The following is a 16,686-nucleotide window of genomic DNA, read 5'->3' as shown; positions in this document are numbered from 1 at the left end:
TTCACAACTGGTAAAAGTCACATGCACAGTCAGGTAGTGCCAGGCTTACACTGGGTGTTGTCTGAAGAAGCCAGTGCATCCTTGCTGGCAACAGGGGAACTGGTGAAGATGACAGAGGATCCATATCTGCTTTCTGTACTGATGCAGTTCATTTTTCCTGCCCCACAAACTCTCCTTCAAAATGTCCATAAGTACACATGCAATCTTTTGCTAAGGACAATGCAATATTCAGATGATTTTGTGATGAGAAATCTTGTATCCTTTATATAAAAGTAGATACGCCAGCTCTTTGGAACAGGGCTTATAACACACAGACCACACAGTCTTTTGTTTCTTCTTTTCTAAAACCTTTCATGTAGCTGGAAAGAAGATGTGCTCTTTTGTCCCTGCCTGGTAACTAATCAATTCTCCTTATGTGAAAATAACAAAACTGCCGAAGTTTTTCAAATGACAGCTGACATCTCATCCTCACCTTAAATTTTCTAATTACTGGTATTTCACTGGCAGACAGGTTGCAAGGCCTTGTTCTTTGCTAGTCATGTGCCAATAAGGATACCAAATATATTTGATTTTGGTCTGTCTTGCCAGGAAAAAAACATGTAATAACACTTGATAGTGGATTTCTCCTCCCAGTTTCTTTCCTGAGGAAACAATGCAGCTCCCAAATTCATTGTCTATACTCACGCATGCACAAATCAAAGGGTCACCTGTTGTTTGCTCTTTCCTCTTTCCTGTCCTCTCGATAGCCTGTGACACATCCCTGCTTGCTGGTGAGCAGTGGAGGCTTCTTGCTGTGCTTGTGGCCTCAGTTTAGGGACTTTGATCCTACTCCAAGGACATCATGGGGGGAGCTGTGTGACATAGTGATGTGTCTTGGCTTCGAAGTTGAAGATTAGGCTAGGGGGGGAAGAAGGAAGTCCTGCACCATATATCCTTTTGATTTGAAGTTCTGGTGAATCCAGTATAGGACTGTGAGGCTCCAACCCTCTGCTGCAGGAGTGTGGTGAGCCCTTCGTCTCTCCTGGGACTGAAAATCCTCACATGTGGAGATGGGGAAATCCTGGGATTCCCCCATTCTGGGCTATAGCTTTGTTGACAAACTTTTTTTTTTCCTTTCTTTAATGTAGTTTGTCTCCTGCTTGGAGATGATTCATTTCTCGTTATGTTTCATAATTAGCATTCCACGCTCATCTGCTGCTTGCGCTGTGCTTTGCCAAAGTGAGCAGTCTCTGCTTTGAACAGCTCCATCTGTTGGCATCGCATTGCCATGTCGGAAAAAAGGCTTAAAAAAAAAAAAAATCCCACCCCGGCCCCAAACCAGCAGCAACAAGAATAGCCTTTCTGCTTGGATTGTGAAGAGAAACGGTGCACATGGAGGCTGGTGCACCAGCTGCCTGCCTCTGGAACCCGCTGGCTAGAACATCTGCATCCCTGGGCTCCTCTACATCTTTGGCATCCTCTGAGATCAGGAGTGCCACGTGTCTGCTGAGCACACTGCAGATCTGGGCAGTGATGAGGAGGGACTGCCTGGGCACCTTGTGTTCTCTCATCTTTGCCTTTCGTTTCCCAGCCCAGCAGGGTGCAGCCAGGGGCTGGTGGGAGCTGTTCCTGCTGCAAACAGGGGAGGTGGAAGTGGCTGGTGCTGGGGATTGGGCCCTGCTTGCTGCACAGAGTCAGCTGGAATGGAGCTACAGCTGGATTATAAAACATGGGAAAAGGCAGGAGCCATCCCTACCAAGCCACCCCACTAGGAGCTGACGAAAGGGCAGCTCCATCTCTCTGGGCAGCCTGCAGTGAGCAGGAGGGCCAGGGGCTACTGCGCCCTGTGCTGGGGCCAGTTTGGCCCCATGGGAGCTCTGGGCTCACCCAGGGCTGTGCTCAGAAACCAGGGGGCAAGGGTCAAGAGTGGTGCAGGGATTTTTGGGGATGAAGAAGTGACCTGGGTGGCTTGGAGGTGGCTATAGTTGAGCATGTGGCATGGAGATCACTAGGGATGAAGCGGTGTCATGGGTGGGAATGCAGTCGGTGTGGATGGAGAAGTGCATGGAGATTGCCGTGGACGAAGCATCGCAGGTGGCAGGGAGCTTGCTATGTCAGACCTGACCACAGGAGGGTACCACAGACAGTGACACAGCCACTGACACGGCTTCCGTGTTGGAACTAACGTTTGTGGCAACATCACATCTTGCTACTCCATATCCCCTCATGCCCCTCCGCTTGAGGATGGAGGTGTGAGCAAGGCTCATGGCTGAGTTGGGCAGAGCATCAGCCAATTGTAGGTTAATATATAAATCCTCTTCCGTGTTTTATCCCTTGGGCTGTTGAGACTGTGTCTTTAGGCTAAAACCTTCATGTGGTGTGTGGGGTGTTAGCAAAATGCTGTGACTGCTGTGAGATTGTCCTGCCGCCAATGCTGGAAGGCGAGGCTGCTTCCCAACCTGCCTTAGTAAATACACTGAGAGTAAAGCAGTTTTTGCATGAAGTGTTGCTGGGGGAGGTTGGAATTCAACACAAACTTCCTTCAGTTATTAAGGACCTGGAGCCCAATGCTGAGTGCCAGTAAATTCAAGCTATCTCCCTGGTGGTGGCTCCGTACATGCTGGGCTTAGCTCTGTGGCTGTGTTTGAGAAGTTGCATAGCTTGCACTAGGCATGATCACAGCTGGCATCAATGGGGCAGCTTCCTTTGCCTGTAGTTGTCCAAAGCTGGAGCCATTTAAAAACTAAGGTTACAAACATGTTCACAAGCAAATAGTTTTCCCTTGTAAGGTTTATTTAAGTTTCTCCTTCAAAGAAAGTATTATCTGCCTTCTTCAACATGTTGTCTTCTTCAATCTGCCTTCTTGAAAGTGTTGTCTTCTGCCAGCTCCCGGTGGCGAGTGTATTATCAGGCTTACAGAGCATCCAATGCTTGACATCAAATATTGGATGTTTTCATTATCGATACCTTTCATGTGTGGTCTGGTCCTAAAGCAGGAATGAGGCTTTATTTATTGTACATGTACCTTTGTTTAGTAAGTATCTTATTCTTTAAGGGACATCAGATGTTCAGAAACCAGTATTCTTTATGATGAGAGTAAATATTGTGATTTCTTGGTGAATTTTTTTTTTAATCATAAAAGGCAACATAAATCTGCTAGCTAAGTAAACGCAGACATTTTGTTTCTCATGCTATCATATGCAGCATGCAATATGATCCCGTCTCATTTGTGAAGAAACAGTTCTAGTTACACAGATGAAAAATTATACTTAAAAGGCAAAATAGAACAAAACTTTGTAGCTTGTTTGGTTATCTTCAGTTGTGATTGTCCTTTGGAGACTGAAGCCTGGCCCCGAGCTGACATAACACAAGATAAATTGCTTCCATGGACTTCAGGCACGAGTTTGGATTGGTCTCTGTGGTGTTGCAAAACTATAAATGCCTCTCAGAAGGACAAGAGTATGACTTATTCGTGATACAAAGACTGTGGCGATTGCTGCAGATTCCCAGATTTCTCTCCCTTGAAAAGGTATATCTGCAGATTCATGTTGGAGTTGACCTCTCCTGGGGGAGGATGAGCAGGCAGAATTTGAGGTTTCCTCATGAAGGAGATCACATCCAGGTTCTCTGTTATTGCCCTCTGGCATGGTTTGAGTTGCCTTGATTCGAGTGCAGGTGTGGCCATCCCCAGGAAGAGCAGAGGCCCTCAGCAGAATTCCTCCCAGCACTAGTCAAGGCATCAGCATTTTGCAGATGCAGGGCTGCTGTGGGCATTGGTTGCTCACAGGCAGGCAGGGACCTGCCCTGCAGCCTCAGCAATGTGTTGTCTGTGTAGTTGAGAGTTTGGAGAAGAGCAGTATCCCCTGTTTGGCAGATGGGAGGTAGACATTCAGGCTGCTTAGCAATGTCAGACAGATAAAATGAAGCAGAAGTTAGCTGGGTGCCCCAGGAGCAACTGTCTTTTTTTATATCCCTTCTCAGAGCTCTGGGACAGTCTTGAATCTGGCACAAAAAAACAGTGGTTTGTCAACACTAAGGCAGCAGCACAACCGTTTGGTGTCCCTGCTATGAAACCAGACTTTCCTTCTGGGAATTAAAGGGAGGGAATAAGAAAGCTGCTCCCCCTGCTCTCCCGCCACAGCCTGGCCATGTTGGGAGGCAGGCTGCCTAGCTGGGTTTGGACTGCAGTAGGTTTCCTGGGGGCTTTCACAGCTGCCCCATGTTGCAGTGTAATTTCCAGCCTCCAGCAGGATGGTCTGTACTTCTGCAGCTTGAGATGGCTGTGGCCTTAGGTTTCAGGACTAATTCTTCCGGAAGAGATGGGTTGTAAAGAGGCAAATGCCACTCACAGCAGTGGGCGTGTTTCTGGGAGATGCTCAGATGGCCTTGTGTTGGGAGCTTGAGAAGAATGAGGGTGGACTTAGCGGTGCACTTTGAGGATAAGGAGAGAAGAGGAAAACTAAATCTGAGTTGCTTTCACTTCAGAAGCTTTTGGTTTGTATTTGTAAGAAGGTGAAGTTCAGCTATGTCCTCAAAACAGCCCCAGATTCTGCTGAGCTACCCTAACCCTAATTTGCAGCAGCTTGGAGATGTTTTCACAGTTTGATGAAAAACCACTACCAGGGCTTGGGAAATGTGAGCGAGTCTGACTTTGGTTATGGAAAAGCTACTAGGCAGAAGTATGAAAAGCTTGCTGGTAAATAATTTACAAAGAAGTATCTTGCTCAGCATGGGGTTTGCAATGAGGGGGTCATATTTAATGACCTGCTTCAAATGTTGTTATAAATCATGACTTCCTCACCAGCTAAATCATGGCTGCTTAATACTCTGAATGCTCTCCCATAGAAATGTCACCAACTCATGTACACATGGCAGTGTGGAGCCCTGTGGCCCCATGGGATGGAGGGAAGCACAGGAAACATGAGGGGCCATTGGGCATTCCCAGGGGATGGTGCCCATTGCAGACTCAGCTGCACCACTCCTGTGTTTTCACAGCACCATCCACCTCTGCAAAATGCGAGACCTGTGGGAGCTTTTTTCCAAGCTGCTAAACTTCAGTAACCTAAATAAAAGCATGAACCTGGTGCAGAAGCAAGAACACTTCTGAGGAAGATAAAAAGGGTGAGTGTTTAGCTTTGGTTGAATGATGCCTTTGAGTTATGCAGGACAACTTCTTCCAGACTGCATAATAGACCTCATGCCCACCTGGGATGGTCAGCAGAGCTTCACAATAAGCTGCTTCAGAGCCATCCTGGGTGAAACCTACAAATCATTCTCACTTGAGTTATGCACAATCTTCAACAGTGCAGGAGTGATGGCAGCCCATGGCTACATGGCTGACTGGCCAGAGGGGTGTCTATCTGTGGTGGGGAGAAGACTCCCTCCCCCTGGAAAATAAACATCTCACCTCTGAAAGGCAGCAGCTACTGCAAACACAAGTGAACATGTCTCACATCCAGTTCTTGACTTTACCACTTTGTGCCTGCAGGAGACTACGGGCTGCTTTCACCTATGTATTTTACACAAAGAAGTGGGGGAGAAAAACCTCAGAGCAACCTGTCTGCAGGGGCAGTAGCTCCTTAGAAAAATACACAGCAGTGGAGGTGTCAACAGAGAATTGGTAGCTCATTGCCTTTTTTCTACCTTTAGATCATGACTTTAAAAAAACCGCATAAAAATATCCCTGTGCATCGCATGTTTTTTGTCCTTGCTGCCTGTGTGAGAATCACAGTCAGAAGTTCTGTAGATAATTTAGAGAGATTTTATGGTAATGATGTGCAAGTTAAAGTTTGTTATGTTTTTTGTTGTTGGTGGTTTTTTTATGGTTATGTTTAATGCAATTATGCTTTTACACTTCAAAAATTAGAAGGAGCTTTAATATTATCTCTTCAATCCATAATAAGCATAAAAGTCAAAGCATATTTAAGGTCTTACTCTTTCTTAATAGAACTGTCTTAGCCAGGGAGAAGAAACAAACCTAGCTGCAAAGTCAATGGACAATTTCAAATTTGGGGTGAAGGTGGAGAAAGGAGCTGGAGATGATTGTTTGAACAGGAAAATTAAATCTTCAGCAGAATCACAACTACCATAAATACAGCTGTTAGAGGGCCCAGCGACCAGATAGGGACTTACCCTGGCTAGGCTGTCCTATTCCCCACACAGAAACCAAGAATGTGTACATCGCTGTGTGTTTGTGTTTTTTTTTCTCTTGTGCATGAGTAAGATTTTAAATTTAGAAGAAATTCTGGTAGGGTTTTGTGGAGGAGGAGAGATGAAGGATGGTATTTTTGTTCCTGCAAACAAATGCTGGGAATTTTGAGCTCAACTGGCTAGGCCGTCATCAGACAGGTATCACAAGCCTGTTTAGCCTGTTTACCATTTTAACTTCCTAAGGCTTCATTGAGAAGAGAATATTCAAAGTCACCATGCTTGGGCAGTCACAGAGCTCATACCCTTCATACAAATGTGTCTGTATGTGAATTGTATGCTGGTACAGTGTACACTCGTGCAATTCACACAGGTTTGTCTGACATGCCTCCTTCTTCACACCACACTGGTCCTGCTCGTGTGCCTGTTCCTACAGTGCCTCCAGAGAGGGGCTTTGCAGCCCAAGGTCCCCTTCCCTAGCCCATGGTTGGACAGGGAGGCTCCCAGGTCCAGCTCCTGTATGAGCAAAACCTGGTAAAAAGTATGCAACTATCTTCAGAGCTTTGCATGGGCCACCATCTGCCTGGATTGTAGAAGAATCTCAGTGACCAGGTTAATTCATCCAGAGATCAAATTTCCTTCGTGTTATGCTACTGCAATACTACTGGAAGGGACTCATCTAAGAATGGGATTATCTTCTTCTGGGTTTAACCATGATGAAACAGGCAACTGAGCTGATCTCACCAGTTCATTTAGGGACTCGAGGCACCCATACCAATGTCTGGTTCAAAAACACAGAGAAACCGGCACAGGGTTTCTTTAGACTTATACTCCTCTGACAAGTGCTGAAGTCGAAAAGACACCCCTACCCACTGTCTTTGTTTGTTTGTTCAACACTCATACACCCCTATTTACTCACTGACACAAGGGACATTGGCTGATTTGGCAGCCTCTAATGACAGCTTAAGGTTCACCATCCTGTACTAATTCTGTGGTGTTAAAAATATAAGTTTTTCCAGATGAAAACCAAATGCAGGGAATGGCTCTTGCCTATTGCCCAGCATGTTTGCTTTGTCCCACACCTTTGTTTTGGGAGTTGCTGTTTTCATAGAAAGTGAGTAGTAAGCTGGGTAGGCCAACCTCAGCTCTTCCTAAGTATGTTTTCTGGGCATTGCTGTGTTGGCTGAAAAACAAGCCACTTCTCACAGCCAAATACGTGAACTGAAATTGAGGTCAAGAAACACTGATTACAAGATGCATGGAGGCCTTTCAATTAAGACTGGCCACTGTGCCATAGGATGGTTATTACTGGTCAGACACTTCCTGAAATACTCAACAACTCCCAGAGAGTGGTGTCAGGAGCTAAAATTACCAACATTTCTGTGGGGTTTTTAGAAGTAATTCTTACTCTGTTCCATCAGCCTCTGCATCAGTGGTAGTCAGTATTTTCCTCTACATTGGTACAATGGGAAATAACTAGAAGAATGATAAATGAGCTTCTTATAAGGAGGTACTGCAATGCCTGCTCATCTGCTTCTGATGAGAGGTTCTGGCCATCAGCAAAACCATGAGAGATTAGAGGTGGAAATGGGTTTGTGTTTAATTTTCTGCTGTAACTGTTAATTTGCAGCGTTTGAACTAATGCTGTTCCAACATTTGAGACTCAGACACATTTGAGCAGGTGAGATTTTCCTTGTTTGCTCTTGCCTGACTGCTGTGGTCAGATGAATGGATGGAGAGGTCCTGCAAGACACATCATTAAATAAGAGCTGTGTGTGACAGACGTTCAGCGTTTCCACTCGCAAAGAAAAGCACTTTGGTTTAACAGGATTTTGTGTGCCACTCCCTTTAAGCCCCCCTGTAAGCAAGGAGTGTGCAATATTCGTTTGCTGTGGACCTGCAGGTTGCAGAAGGATTAACCATACTCTAATTTTTTCAGTTTTCAGTTAATGTCTGTTTTATCGGTATGGTGGTCTTGTAACAGTTGTAAAATACTTGGGAATATTTTGTGAAGGTCTTTTGTTTCTTTTTAAATGAAAATAAGTATTTATTTTCAATGGGAATAGACAAGCCTTTGTGCTGTCTGAAGCTGAATGTCTTTTGCAATGCTGAACTAACTGTGTATTTGAACTTGTCTCTGTCGTTTATCGAAGAGTCATTTGGTGTTGCATCAGTATTGGGCAGTTTAATTTAAAAACATTTTTAAAAGTAACTTCCTTATCCATTCAGGTATTAATAGGTTAAGCCAAGTACTTGTTGCAGTTGAGCTGATAAAGAAGCAGTGTCAGGTCCTGGCCATAGCTGGGACCTCTCTAGCTGGTAAATTTGGCTAGTGAGGGCCCTGCTGTGCTCTCATGTTTATGCACACTCAGATTTATCGAAGAAGAAACAAAAGTGCCATTTGGCCTACAGTGTATTCTGGTGATTAGTGAGGGGTTGCATTTGAGTTTAGGATGATTAACCACCTGGGGAACTTGCTCTTTCTCACTAAAGAATTTTCTTTCTGTCCATCCCTAGGTTTACTTCTGCCAAAGTTAACCTGAAACAGGCTTTATGGGCCTCCAGGTTGTAGAATCTTCTCATGGTGAGTTGGAGAAGCATGGGTGGTGGCTGAGGTTTGATACAGCAGCTGACTGTATGTGGTAAAAGTGTAGACTTGTGTCTATAAATCTGTAATCAGGACAGCCCATGGTTAATGCTGCTTTTGGAGAGTGCAGGATTGACCAAAGACCAAAGCTAGGTCTTGCGCAGTCTTCCTCATCTTGGACATGGGGCTTTTCATGTCCTAGCATAGTGTGAGAAGAAACAAATTACTATACTGTGAGGCAAATAAGCATGTATGCATACATGTAAATTATATGGTGAAGGAGATGCCCTTCCCCAGCCAGCTTTCTGAAAAATGACTTCATATAGGAAAGTTGTATTTTTCATGTCTGGCTCTTGAACATTGTTTTTCAGTTACATGGTACTTTCTGTAAATTACAACAAAAATTCAGGCACAAGAATATAGTGTGTGTTTGTTCCATGAAGAGCTGGGACCATTTTGATATTTTGAAAAAAAAATAAAATGAAAAGCTCATTTAATACCAGTCCAGCTATTTATACCTCTTGCACAAACTTAAACATAACAAAAAATGCAACATAACTCATGAAGCAAAGGAGCGTCTTTGCCAAGTGTAATATTTGTATTTGGAAACATGGTCTACATTGTATGAAGCAGTAGCCTTCTAACTGGCTCCAAGGTTTCTTTTGGCTGATGTTTATCCAAACAGTCTTGCTCTTCATTCATTTTAATGGCTGAGAGGGAGCTGAGTGTTTTTACACTTTGAGACTGGCATGGCTCAGTCTCTGCTTTTTTGGCTGGCGCCAAATGCCCTACTCTGCTCGGCAGGGTGGGCCTGGGGCAGTGACCCCCCACTGTGCCCTCAGTGGGCTGATGTGTGCAGCCCCCGGGCACAAATGCCAGCCCTGTTCTGCCACTCCTCAACCACATCCCCCATTTTGGAGCACTGATGTCTCTTATTTTGCTTTGATTTTGCCCTATGTGTCCTGGAGATCTGACATGATGGAGATGATAGTCCCAGCACCCTTTGCTGTTGTGGCCATGGGTGACTTGAGCAAAACCCGCTGAATGTGGAAGAAGCTCTTGCACCAGTACCGCCAGTGAGGGGAAGACTTCAGGAAGGTTGGAGAGTTTGCAACTGGGAAGCATCCATGAGCTCCTGCTCTGAGGATGATAATGGTCAAGTAAAGAGTGGGAAATGTGTTGTCCTTGCTTTTTAACTACCTGCTGTGATAAAATGTGGGCAGTTCCTTACCTCATATGTCAGGCTGGTGTCTTTGTCACTCTTTTCCCCTCTAGAAGAGGTTAGCAAATATTTCCAGCTCTTTTTTCCCCCTCTTTGCATTATATTTTTTAAAAATAATAATAGCAACAATAATAATAATCAATAATAACAATAGTAATGAAATTCAGTAGACATAGTGTTGTCTGGACTACTGGATTGCATTTAAACCTTATCACTGTGGTAATATTAAATAATTTAGGGACCTACATATCAAGTATAGAACATGCCTAAGTGACTGTAGGGCCAGCTTTTCAAATCCTTGCCCTGAAGAGCCCAAGTTGTCAGAATGTATTTCAAAGGGTCTCTTGAACACAAAATAATTAACTTTTGGGAATGGTACAATTAAGAATAAGGTACAATTGCTACACAAAGCAGCAGGATTATGGAGTGGGGAAGACACGAGTCATTCAAATGTGAGTCAAAGAGGCATATTAATAATGGTAACTTGAGAAGAAACAAAGACCAAGCCACATTTCTCTCTCTACTTTTCCCATCTGTCAGCTATATAGCATGTTACTGTAGGCCTCACTGTTCCTGACACTATCGCAGCAGCCATTTCTTGATGTGGATGAGTTGTTCCTGAAAAATGCAGTTGGCACAGACGACTCTTATTTTTCACACAAGGAATGCAGGTCTTCCTGTTTCACATATTTTTCCTCAATGAGTGTAGTTATTGTTGTTACTGGGAGGAAAATCCTCTGTCTGTCTGCTAGAATACTTGAGAGCGGGAGATAAAGCATGAGATCTTTTTGTTGTGGCTGAGGATTTCCTCTGCAAGCCTCCACTGCAGTGATTCACTGCTCTTTTCCAAAAGAAATGCAAAGTTGGGATGGGTATTAGTTACGATTTGCAGTCCCAGGCTAAATCCTTGGGTGGTGTAACTCAAATGTTCACTGGCATCTATGAAGGAGATTTAGTCTGGCCTTGGTCATCAGAGCTCAGTTATGGGCCACCTCCTTGTTCTGCTCTGAGCTGAGGGATGGGCTGTCATGCAGCTGCTCAGGACACTGAGGGGCATTGCTAAGTATGGGGCAGCCTTTGTGCCATCCCCTTTGGTGTTTGCATGGCAAAGCTCAAGGCATTACCCAGCAAACTCTCTTCAGAAGTCACCTGGCAATCTGTATCACAGCAGGGAGTCTGCTTTTATGTTTTTTTCTTTTAGTGCAAGAAAATTATGCAGCTGACGGAGTCATAATGAATTCTGGCAGGATTGAAGCAAAAAAAAAATAGAGGCAAGTGTTCTGATTTTTCTCTAAAGTTAGAGCTATTGTTCATCTGGGCAACTTTTTGTGTATGAAATGAAGACAGAGATCTGTGTTTTGGGGAAGAGCCATACTGTGGATAAGTGCAAAGGAATTCTGCCACAGCTTTGCCATGAATTATATGTTGTCTGAAGGATTTAACAATATCACAAAGTTCATCAAGAGCAGGAACATTCATTTTCCTATCTTTTTCTGCCAGCAAAATGAACAAGCGATTTAGCTTCCTTAAAGAAATTTCATCCAGTAGCTGTGCCAGCTCTGTCTTCCTTATGTCTGTGTGCATTTGCTTTGTTCCTGAGTCCCAGATGGATTTCTGGAAATGGCACAGGGTTGCCAAAATGCATCTGAAGACACATATCATCAGTATGCACGAATTGTAAAGAATGCAGCCCCTGGAGCGATATGTGATTTCATCAAAAGTGACTTTCCAGCTACGCCGAAACCTTTCATGTCTCTTGTGCAATATGCAATGCTAAAGCAAACAATTCGGGTGCCAGATTGTCATAAGTATCTGAATGCTTCAAATTATTAAAGGGCCAAAATCTTATCAAATCAGAGAATATGTGAAATCTCAAAGAAGATTAAGCTTTCATAAATACATCCAGGTAGATAGAATCAATTCCTCTCCCCTACCAAAAAAACCCACCAAAACCCCAAACAAACCAAAACCAACAAAAAAAACCCAACAAAAACTCGCCCAATGAAAAAAACACCTCATCCAAACACTTTTAAACCCATCAAGGGTTTTTAAATAAAGCCCCAAGGCATACTTGCCAAGCCTTTGGGTTTCTCAAGCCCTTGGGCTACATCTTTTGTGCAATGCTCTTCAGTGTCTCACCTGGGAAAGAGTGAGGAGATTTTTGTATTTTTGATGGAGCTGTATTGTTTTATTGCCAATTTTTTGGTTTTGGATATGGCAGCCTCTATAATCTTGGATTATGAAAATGAAAAACAGCAGGGGAACTTGTGGATTCTGGATGAATTACAGAAGGTTTTCAATTGGGTGGGTGGGCAGTATGGATGTGTACTCTGTAGTATGGATTGAAACTGAAACAAGTGCAGGAGTTAGTTGGATTTGGGTGCACAGGGACAAAAACATATGCACAAAAGTGTACCCTTGCAGAGAAGCCCCATGGGTTTGGACACCACATTTTGTGGAAGAAATGAGGGAGTAAAAAACCAGAAAGAAGGTGCAAGCCTAGGAGAGACAAGAGTAAGGGCTTGGTGCAGTAATAACCTCTGGCTACATAGAGGATGGCTGTAAGGAGAAAGGGAAAGCATGTCTGTTGGCCACAGAAAGGGGTGCATGGCCTCTGAAGCAGAAAGGAAGGCAGCTTATGCAAAATCCTGCTGGTGAGGCAGGTAGCTTGCTCAGGTGTGGAGCAAAACCTCCATCAGTGGAAACTTCTCAAAATACATGGAACAAATCTTTGCTAGAAGCACTGTGTTTGACCTGCTTTAAAGTAGGACAATGGACTGGACTTCCTTGTGAGGGTTGCTGGAGCCAAATTTTCCTCTCATCAGTAGCACTGCTGCAGTCACTGACTGTTGTCATGGTGCCTTTCTGTAGTGCCAAAAAGAGGACAAAGTCTCAACGCAGGGATTTGGATATGATGCTTGCATTTCATGAACCCTGCCCCCCCCATCCCCCCCCTTCCTTTTCCAGGCACTGGGAGCAAATATTAAATGCTTGTCAGGTTTCAAGGCAACAAATTAAGTAGGTCACATCATAATTTTGCCAGCTGATTTATTTTAAAACAGTAAACCAGTGATGAATTCCATACAGCCTGATGTCTCTTTCAGTAAAGGCACTCTCTCCTCTTCAACTCAGTTTATGGTGTTAGAAGTTTGGTATTTTCAGGACGCTTCTCTTCAACTTAAAAGGAGATTTTTATGAAGACACTTCAGTCACTTCTTGCTCCTACTTAATGTTTTAAACAAGTTAAGAAGGTTTTTGTGTTCAAAGGCAGTATTCTTATATTCTGGTTGGAAACAACTTTTTTTCTTGCTGAGGATTTCAGCTGGATCAGCTTCCTGAATTGAATTGCTGAATTAACACCAGGGTGAACGCAAGGGCTGGCAGGAGAGAGGCAGTGAGCACATCTGGCTGGAGGCAGGGGGTAAGGAAAGAGACAGTCTGGGTGAAGAGAACAAAGTTGATCTGACTCCTGGTTGCTTTTCAGAGGGTCTACCTACACTACCAAAGGAGCTCACAGCCGTGGGGTGGAAACTTGTGAGCCATGACAACGTAAAGGCACAGCTGTCCCGGAGCTGGTTGTAAGCTGTAGCTTTTGTTTTTCTTCCAGGCCCTGTGGGGGTACCAGCAGGTCCCTCTCTGAGTTCAAGCCATCTCTGCTGCAGCAGCAGCAGCACCCACAGATGTTTGCTCCCCTTTTCCTCTCCCCTAGTGCTCTTCCACAGGCAGCCTTGTTTTTCCCAAGCAAAAGCCCATTACTCAGGCCCAGCGCAGAAGAGACACAGGTTCCAGTCCTGGCAAAAGGCCGCCCACCCCGCCGTGGCTCCTGTGGTCAGGCAGGTGTTTGGTCCTGGCTTTGAAGGCTTTGAAATCTGCTGAGCCAGAGAGGGGATCAGAAAAATTCTGCCCAGCTTGAGCCAGGATGTGCTGCAGCCCTTTGCTTCTGTATGTTTTGCACCCTACAGTCAGAGCTGTTTGCAGTCTTCTTGCTTGCGAAGGTGTCTTGGCCCAGAGGCTTTTGTTGGCTGAGCATTAGGGGTGCTCATCCCCTCTCTTCCCTTTTCCTAAATTATCTTTTAAAAGGTGATGAAGGTGGGTTGGGAGCTGGTGTGTCCAGCGAGGCAGGGGGAGACAGCCCCATATCCAAGTGAGGCAGACAGTGCTCACAGCTCCCCTTTTTTTCAGCCAGACCCTGGCTAACAACAGAGAGAGCTTTACAGCTGGTGTGTCAGGGGAGGCTGTGTGCCAGTGCCTCCCCATCACTGTGTCGGTGCTGGCTGTTTGCTTATTGCTCAGTGGCTGGTTTGCAGCCTATACTTGCAGAGGCCATCTGCCTGAGCCCTTGCTGCCATGGGTTGGGAGGAGATGAATGGGGCCTATGCCCCAACCACCCGCCTGTGCTCATCAGAAGGGCTTTGCCAGACCCAGGCAATCCTCAGTGAACAAAATGCATGTACTCTGTGCTTTCATCGTATGCATGCTTACACAACTGGTTTTGTGACTCATCCTTTTGGCTTCTGAGATTGCATTTAATAAACTGAAGGCTGAGGTTTCACCCTGCAGAGAACAAAGCCCTCCTGGATGCAGGATGGTGTATCATTGAGCTGCCCCGGGAGCAGCACATTCCTCAGAGCCTCTGAGAGCAAATGCCTGCACCCTCTCTGTGCAGCCTCTCTGTGCACCCTCTTTTGTGCTCTCCTGAGATGTGGAGTGTTTAATATGGGTACAGACTTCTGCCTCCCACAACCTTGTGGCTGCTCAGTTTCCATCCAAACTGGTGGTGGGAAGGAGACATAACCACCAAAGTCTAGAAAATATCAGCATTAACACTGCTGAGGTTCCAGCAATCCTCTCTAGTAGTGCTTACACCTTTAGAAGTGAGATGGAGATCTATGGGAAACATGATTTGCAGTCAGTTCCCAGTTTTGCTACAGCCCTTCTTCTCCAACTTTGTGCAGGCTAATTCTCTTGACACCCATGAATTTCCCTAAAAATCATGATGATAATATTATTTTTCACACTTCAAAGCTGTGGGGAAGATTAGTTCATAAATACTTGTAATAGCTGAGACTCTTGAGAGGGACTTAGAGGTTTTCCATTGTGGCATAGAAAGGTATTGAGTATGGACAGCACCACAAACCATACTGGGTATGATTGTGGTCCTCTGCCTAACCCTGGCTGTCCCAGCTGAAGGTGTTTAGGGGCTTGACTGTACTGCTCATGAGAAGCATCAGCAGATGATCGATTTTGGCTTTAACATACTGCTTATGGGAGAAAGGCTGTATTAGTGGAAAGGCCCCAGATCCTTCCCTGTTTTGTCTGGAAATTCTGCCTGTGGTGGAGGAATGCTCTCAGGAAGGGGTTATATGAGCTTTCCTATATGGGTATAGTTAAGCTAGCAGCTCGTAGTCTCCTGAAGCCCTTTAGTTATGTGCCAATAATCTAATGAAGTTTGCATTACCATTGCCTATGGTTATAGACAAGTTCCTTTGCATGGAAGTACTAAAAAAGCCTCACCCATATGTGTTTGTGTGGGATCACCAAGAAGCAGCCTTTATGTTTGCTCAGGCTTTGAGCTCTTTGTCTAACAGCGCCAGTTACAACTGGCTTTTGCAGTGGAGCTGTTTGTCCCTGAGAATGGAACTGGGACTGTCAAATGGTCCCAGTTAGCTATGGTCAGGTTAACAATGATGCCAAAGATGCTGATGCTATTTCCTTCCTGGGGAGAAGCTGAAATAGTGAAAAATGTGCAATGATTCGTTTGCCATTTCCTATTTTTTCCTTCTTTGATGGGGAACCATCTCACCTTTCCCTCCAAATTTCTTTCATTGTTGGGGTGCAGTGCAGCATGGGAGTGCAGGTGAGGAGCTCCAGCTCCACGTGAAGGGAACTGGTGGGTTGTCAGCAGATGTCTGCCCAAGGAGGGAGTGAGCCTGTGGGACGCTGCTTTGGTTTTGTTACAAGCTCCTCTGTGACCAGCACCAACTCTGAAAACTGGCCTCTATTTCCAGTTCTTTGCTCCCTAAACTATTGCAAAGTTTGATTCACAAAAGCACTCTGAGGCCTTGGGTGTGAAACTATGACAAAAGAAGGCATTCCAGCTCTTTACTACATTGCACATTTTAAATCATGGAAAATTGGTCTAAAATACAATAAAATTAATATAAAAAGGAATGCTTTCCAATTGCCTGTCAAGATCCCTTCAGTCTCATTACTGTTTTCGTGTGAAGCAATGAGTGTAATGCTTGTTGATAGTTGTTTGTTCCCTTGTTGTCTCGAAGTCGCTGGAAGCAATTTATAAGTGACTCTTGCTCAATGTCTAGGAAGAGAAGAGAATGGAAAATGTTAACTTGTTTCTTTTTGGTAAAGACTTCATTTCCGAAACAAGGTGCTGGGCTAAAGATGAGTTGAACCTCTCCATGACTTCAGAGGCTGAGGGATCTGGCTCTTTGTACCCCCACCACTGGCCATCCCTGGCACTCAGAAGAAATGGGGGTGTCAGACCCATATGCCCATTGCTGTGCCTGCCTGCTTCAATGTCCATTTGTGCCATTCCCATAAGGAGAAGGTTGCTATGGATTGGGTCATTATATGAAGGGCAGGATTGTTTATTGTTTGATACTATGTATTGGTACAGCATTTCTTTCTCTCCAGTTTGCAATATAGTTCCATTCCTCTGCCCTGCTCCTGTGCTGGCTGTGCTACTGGCCCTTTCTTGCCAAAACCAGCATTTTGCTCACTTTTTGCAAATCTG

This window comes from Apus apus, chromosome 3 (genome assembly GCF_020740795.1).
Source record: "Apus apus isolate bApuApu2 chromosome 3, bApuApu2.pri.cur, whole genome shotgun sequence".
Lineage (NCBI taxonomy): Eukaryota > Metazoa > Chordata > Aves > Apodiformes > Apodidae > Apus > Apus apus.
Note: the sequence above shows the minus strand (reverse complement) of the source record.